The following is a 7,962-nucleotide window of genomic DNA, read 5'->3' on the forward strand; positions in this document are numbered from 1 at the left end:
TTTCTTTTATTTTTCCTTAATTTTTCTTGGTCTTTATTCAGTCAATTTATGCCTCCTCACTCTAGTTTGAGTGTAGTTCCAGACATCCTGACTGTCCGAATAGACGTTAGTCTTCAGAATAGTAAAATATATGGACTACCTAAAGTGAGGGCGTTACATTGGCGAAGTTAGTTGCTCTTTGTATAGAAAGAGAAGATAAGAACCGACACAGGGAAGGAAAAAGGTAGTTGTCATCACTTGCAGTTGCTCTGCAGTTTTTAAGTACTTTTACTTCCCAGGTGGGGCTTTTCTTCTGTTCCAGTGTTTCATGATTTGCCATCACATTCTAGGCTATTAATCGATGAAAATGCTGTTTTAATCAGTTTCCTTGAATTATAAGTTTCACTTGTCAATCTTAGACAGATTGGTAGTTTATTGCTTTCTTTGTAGTCGAGCAAATCACTACATACTTTGTTTTTGAGTAATCATTTTATTAGTTGCTCCACTTGGTGGTGATCTCTTGCTGCAAATTTGCATTTCTTTCTGTCCCTACTGTTCAAAGAATCTATAGTGCTCTTAACTTGTTCAATGGCTGCTCCTAAGTATTCATCGATTCTGATTTTCTTTAACTGTTAAATTTCTATGACAAGTTTGTACGTTAGAAGCTTTTCCATCCTTACGTAAAAGAGTAATTGTACTGTACTGGTACACCAGCTCAATATTTACTTTTGGATCGTTGTTGAATGCGATCCTAGCCATTTGCTAGCTGAAAATGGAATGCATTACTCGTTAAATGATTGATAAAACTTCCTCTTTAAATGACTATAAAACATCCTGTCATATATTGGGAGTGTTATTACTGCTATTCATTGCTTGCATTTCTATGCATCAGTAGTCAAAGATCAGACTAATTCAGGGCATTTTTAACTATTAATTATTAATTCTATGTATGGAGCTGATGAGTGATACCATGATTGATGTACTTGTAGGTAACTCTGCCAACCAAGCAATAGAATTACTCATACAGAAAGGAGTTCCAGAATCCCGGATTATATTCCTAAACCTAATTTCTGTGAGTTATCTGTTACACTCTTTGCTATTTCTTGACGTTGTTGATTGTATATATCTACTGATATGACATTTTTGAAATTTAGGCTCCTGAGGGTATCCATTGTGTTTGCAAAAGATTCCCATCCTTGAAAATTGTCACTTCAGAGATCGATGTTGCGTTAAATGAAGAATTCCAAGTCATACCAGGTATGGGCGAGTTCGGCGATCGATACTTCGGCACTGATGAATAACCAGCAATAAGGTAAGCATAGATAATGACCAATTAACTAATGTGGAACTGTATTGGAAAACCCTATTGTCTAAGAAAAATGAAGAGGGGATAAGTTGTTCTCTGATTTATCTTATGTATGGGGTCATCTTTTTCAATAACTATTAATGACTCATGATGAAGATACAAGCATAATGAGATGGTTTTCAAATTATATTTTTGTGTAATGCTACTTCAGTGCTAAATATTATTGAAGAAATCTGAATGATTAATGCTTTTATCTTGCTGATAGATGTGTGTTTTGTTTACTAATTGCATGGTAGGAATGCGAAATCCATAGGTGAGATTACTTTTGCTCTTCGCCCTTGTTTGGGTATTTTATTTATTTATGTTTTCTTTAACAAGTAACATGGAGAAATTATAGGATGCCACTGTGATTTCATGTCGGCCATTGATATGGAATGACAAACAAGGAGATTAAACTGCTGCATAATTGGTCCCTAGGCTTTTTTCGACTAGTTTTCAATTGAATTGGATCGTGGTAGGATTTTGCTGATCCAATTTAGTTAATTTTAAATATTTTTAACGGGAAATTATAAATTTTTTTTTTATTATAATTTCTCCTAAAATTATCTGTAATTTATTTTAATTTATACAAAATTTTAAATTATTTTTAAATTTGAGAATTAATTAACAATTCAATTTATTTTTTTATAAAAAGAAGATTATTATACTTTTAAAGTATTAAATGCCTTAATTATCATGTTTCATTGTGGAATTAATTTAATTGACTTGAAAACATTTTAACACGAAAATGTGATATATTATTGGTGAAAAAAATGAGAATAAAAAGATAAAATTAAAATGACATGAAAAGTAATAATATTAAAAGCTTTATAATATTTGAGTGTTGATGCAAAATTGGTTTGGAATATAATTGAATGACAAAAAAAAGATACATATAGCTAATTTTAACTAGTTTAAGAAACTTAATAATTATTGTTATTATATATACTTTAATTAATTGTATATAAATTTTATAGTTAACATTTAATGAAAATTTAGTTTTTAGTGTTTAGGTTATGTTAGGGATGATAACATGTAAAATACTAGTGAAAATTATACTGTTCAAATTCAATTAATATTTTAAATGTCTAAATTCATCCTAAATTCGATTATATTGTCTGAATAATGCTTAAATCAATTTAAATTTATATATTTTAATTAATAATTTGTATAAAATATATTTATAATTAATAATTTATACTTTAAAATATAATATTTTAGGAGAAATTACAAAAAACAAAAGCCTATACTTTCAGTTTTTACAATTATATCATATACTAATTAAATTATCAATTAAAACCTATGCTTTTCTATTTTTCCTAATAGGGTATAACTAGGAAAAGTTGAAAAGTATGAGGTTTAATTGATAATTTAATTAGTATATGGCATAATTGAAAAAAAAAATTAAAAGTATAGGTTTTTCTTTTTAATAATTTCTCTTATAAAATACTATTAAAGTAATGTCTCTAAGTCCAAGTCCAAATGTTTATGTTATTTGTTATTATAGCCAAATGTTCAATTTTGAACAATAAAGTTTAACTTTTGAGATATCGTCAAAGGGAAAAATTGAATTTGGAAACATTAATAGGTAAATTACAATAAAGTTTCTAAGTTTTATAATATCTATAATTTAATCTCTGGATTTTCAAAATCTAATAATTTTGTCTCTCATTTTTCATTATATATAAAAATTGGTCCCTCTATCTAAAATACAGTTAATTTTAACAAAAAATATCAAATATATTTTTAATATTAAATAATTAAGTCCTTAAAGTTTTATTTTATTAACAAAGTAGTCCCTTTATTAAATTTTATATTTATCATATATTTCCTTAATTATATCTATTAAGTTATTATATAAATTAATTAATAACGTCAATAATTTATTTTATTAATTTATTCATAGAAATTATTTTTTAATTAATATTAAATTTTCATTAAACTTATTCGTTAATTTTATTTTAAAGATAAAATTTGATTTCAAATATTAATAATATTAAAAAAAATTTAAAATTATTATATAGTTTTATTTTCTTAGTCTCATATATATATATATATAATGAAATCAACTACAATTTTTTAGTTCAATTCTTTTTTCTTTTATTTCAGTATGTATTTGTTTAATAACTTTGATTTATTGTATATATAATTACAAAATTGATAAAGAATTCATATTTTTTCCAATGTCAAATATGCTGTAAAAACAAAATAGAAAATACAAATTATGGAATACTAAAAGTAAAATGATATTTTTTATTATAAATAAAAGGGATCATAATAAATTTAAATAAATTAAAATAAAATATATTAACTTATTAATTTAATTAAATATATAAATTATTTTATTTTATTAAATTAAGTGAATTAATCTGATTAAATATTTATTTTCAACATATCATAAATAAATTGATTCGTCTGTAACCTGAAATTACATACACTAAATTTAAATCTATTTAACTCTGTGTCGTATAAAAAACTCTGCTAAACTCATGATTGACTTTTAGTTCCTCGTCAAAGTAATGCAAGTCATGAAAAAACACCATTGTCCAGTAAACATTCACATGGTAGCTTGTCAAGAAGGTAATATGAATTCCAAATAATGAATGTACTCCTGGAAGCTTTTTCTATTTACTTCAATTCTGGACCGAAAACAATTAATTTCTGAATTGTTTTCAATCATATCATTTACTCAGCCCTTTACCCGCACATTACAGATTTTAAAAATTTTAAATTATTAATATATAAATATCATTTATGATACCACAGTTTGCTGGGAGCCCCTTAATTATTCTTAATACAATAATGTTCATGCTATGCAAGATAAAACAACACCATCTATGGTAAACAATAGACCTCAAGCAGTGCCTTTTTACATTACTATATTAAGATCTAGTTATGGAAACCGTAGCAATAGATCTTATAATTAGCATTTTCTGATGTACAGATCCTTTTAAGAAGGCAAGTGCTGAGCATATTTATACCTCTATGGAGAGAAATATGAACATAGTATAATTTCAAATTTTTAGGCGAGACAAAGAGAGAGATTTAGAAGGCCATGTAAAAGTTTATAGAAGAGCTGATATTATTTTCATTATGAGGATTTTAACATACAAAGAGCTCCTTATATAGGACAGGAGATGGAGTTCTTACAGCACACCCATGATTCAAAAGAATCACTTTAATGAGAAGAAAGTGACAGCACACTAAGGTTGTACAAACAGTGAGCATTGGATGCTTGGACACACATGCCTTTTAAAAAAGAAAAAGTAGAGTAACAGTATACTGAATAGTGACAACACACTAGGGTAGTACAAACAGTGCGCATAGGATGCTCTAACACATAAACTTTATCAGCTCTTGGTTACTGTGCCTTAGCTGGATGGCTAGTGACTGGGGCTCAGATTGTAATAATATGAGTCATCAATCCTAATGCTTTTTCCAAAAAGATTCTTTTGCCTGGACTATCCTTCAATGGGGTTTTTTCCCTTGTCTACTGATGCCAAAGCCATATTGATCTCATCTTCTCTATGGGGTTTTGAGAGTCTTGAAATGTGATGTTATAATTAGGGACTTCTTCGGGCTCAGCTTTTGGGCCTATGGAAGTGGATCTTGTTATCTGGGCCTGGGGCTGGTAGTCATTGAGTTTGCAGAGATATGCCGAGAGTCTTCTTCGAAGAGGAGAGTTCACTAGCTTGTTTTTGATAGTTTGTAAGTAAGAGTGCCATTCAAATAGTAAGCTCTTGGTCCATAGCATTCCTTTTGGATTCCTGAAGAAAGGACAAGGGAGGATAAATAGTGAGTAGGCTTGTGTGGCTTCTTTGAGTGATCTTTTTTCAAGACAATTTTCTTTTATGATTTTTCTGACGTCATTACGCCAATCAACTAATGATTGAGACCATTCAAGAAAATGTCATAATTGAGAGCTCTGGTTTGCCATTTCACATAGGAATTTGTCTAGTGCCACAACAGGGACTTCTACTGCGATTGCATAAAGGGTTACCATGCGCCACATAAACCATTTTTCTTCGAGAAGTAGTTCTTCTTGAGGATTCAACCTGAATACTATCAAGAAGGGAGTGTCTAGTTGGAAATGAGTTTAGTTATCCCTTTTTTGGTGAAGGACATTTGACAGATTTTGAAAGTGGAACAGGTGGTTTTTTGCACAAGCAACGGTTTGGGCCAAAGTCATATTTGGGGTGCGACATTGAATTTTAATTTATTTTATAAAACTCACTAAATTTTAATTTGATTTAATAAAAGTCACTACGATCGTAAATTAAAGGTTTTTTAAATAAACCTACTTACTTGTCAGCTATTTTATTCAATTTTATGAGTGTTTTAATAAAAATTATTAAATTTTAATTTTTTTCATAAAAAACTCACTGAAATTTAATTTGATTTCATAAAAGTCACTATAATTGAAAATTAAAAGCTTTTAAGTTAACTTACTAACTTGTCACTTTAATTTTCGATTATAATGACTTTTATGAAATTAAATTGAAGTTTATTAAATTTTATAAAATAAATTAAAGTTTAATAATTTTTATGAAAACATTCATAAAGTTGAATGATGTGTGATAATTAGCCATACTAATTATCGTAATTAGTGATAGATTCATAAATATTTATTAGTTTGGCAAAATATGTGTGTGCGAGTGATTATATACGTTCACATATATCAAATTGAAATAAATTTAAAAATTCAATGAGAACAAATTTAAAATATTAGTACGCTAAAATATTATTAAAGTGAAGTATCTAAAGAAATTGGTAGTCATTGGGATATGATTATTTTGAAGGTAAATTTAAAAATTCAAAGGGCAAACCTAAGATTTTTAGAGAGGTGAAATAATATTAAAGTAAATAAATGAATAATACTATTAGGCTCCATTTTTTTTTTATAAAAGTATTTGAGGCTTTTAGAAAAATGAGTCAATAAAATTTTTTTTTCTGATCAAAAGAAAAAATAAATTATTTTTTATTTTTTAAACTTTGATAAACTTATTAAAATATGAAAATAAATACACACACAAATATATATATATATATATATATATATATATATATATATATATATATATAACATTTTATTAGGCTCCAGGAAAACTTAATTTCCAGCTCATACCTTGCCAAAGACGACTTTATTCTGAAGAAAATAATTTATTTATGCCTAAGTAGAAAATATTAGTCATTTTACTAAATTATTTATTATTTTATTTTAATAATAGAATTTAATTTTTATTTTTATGTTATTAATAATAAAATTCTTAATTAATTATATTAAATGTAGTTTAAATTTATATTAAAATTTTAAATAATTATATATCATTATTAATTAAAATTTTATTCTATAAATAATTAAAATTAATTTACTGGAATTTAACGATATAATTTATTTACAGAATAATTTTAATTAAAAATGATTATATATACTATTCAATCACACACGCAGAGCATATATATTTTACAATGAGCTTTTAGCCAAGCATATAACCAATATTATTAAATTTGGATCAAATCAGACAATTAAATTGGTGAAATTAGATCCAAATTGATCTAGATTTGTGAGTTGATTAGATAAGGAAATGTTCTGACTAATCTGATTTGCACATAGGAGCAAAATATTTTTTGGTGTTGGCAAGAGAGATATTGAACCCAAATCCTCATTAAAGTCACTAAAGTCACAATTAATTGAACTAACTTAATAATTATATATTTTTTTATTATATATATATATAATTTTATAATAATATATTTATAAAATAATGAATTTATTTATTTTTAACATAATTAATATTTCATAAATATTAAAAACATAATTATACATTTATAGAATTTTTAAGCATTAAAATATTAAAAAATACTTAATAATAATATTTAAAACTAATACTTTTATATATTAAAACATATATAAATATAATTTAAAAATTGTTGAAATTTTGATTTTAAATAACTAAAATTTAATTAATTAGATTTATTTATTTATTTATACAAATAAATTTTATATTTAATTAATTTATATTTATTTGTTGAATTATTTGTAACAACCCTTAAAAAAAAAAAAAAAAAAAAAAAAAAATGATTGATGGGAATTGGCGTGTGACAGTGGGTTTTCCCACTGTCACAGCAGCCATTTAAAAAAAAAAAAAAAAAAAATTTTCAAAAGAAAAACGGGAGGAGGACCCCCCCATTTCTCTTCTTTCCCTCTCCTTCCCTTTCTTCTTCTTCTTCTTCCATTCTACGGTGACAGGCCGGCGACGTCCCAAGCAGCTCCCCACCGGCCGGCGACCCTCCGGCGACCACCAAGACCACCAGAAACGGCGGCAAGAGAGGGAGAGGAGAGAGAAAACGCCGACAAAGGCGCGGCTTTCCGGCGCGATTCCAGCTTCGTCCGACGTCCGATCGAGGCGATTCCGGTGGCGTTGGAAAGCTTGTTCTGAGAGCTTTCTTTTGACACCAATTTTGAAGCAAATGGAGGTCGGATGAGTGAGATATGGAGGAGAGAAGTTTCGGGTTTTTCAAGCTTTTTCGTCAGATCTACGACGATCCGACCGTTGGATCGACGATCCGAGACCACATATGGACTGAGGAAGAGGAGAGGAACATGGTGGTATGATCAGATCCGGCAAATGTCGCCG

The 7,962-nt window shown here is 27.5% G+C and overlaps 1 long non-coding RNA gene across 1 annotated transcript; it reads left to right on the forward strand.

The window, feature by feature from the left end:
* The first annotated feature begins 266 nt into the window (after positions 1–266).
* Positions 267–1,472, forward strand: LOC131176048 (uncharacterized). The gene is made up of 2 exons (XR_009146205.1): positions 267–1,051; positions 1,134–1,472. It is a non-coding gene; the product is annotated as an uncharacterized LOC131176048 (long non-coding RNA).
* The last annotated feature ends 6,490 nt before the right edge of the window (positions 1,473–7,962 follow it).

This window comes from Hevea brasiliensis, chromosome 18 (genome assembly GCF_030052815.1).
Source record: "Hevea brasiliensis isolate MT/VB/25A 57/8 chromosome 18, ASM3005281v1, whole genome shotgun sequence".
NCBI classification, from domain to species: domain Eukaryota; kingdom Viridiplantae; phylum Streptophyta; class Magnoliopsida; order Malpighiales; family Euphorbiaceae; genus Hevea; species Hevea brasiliensis.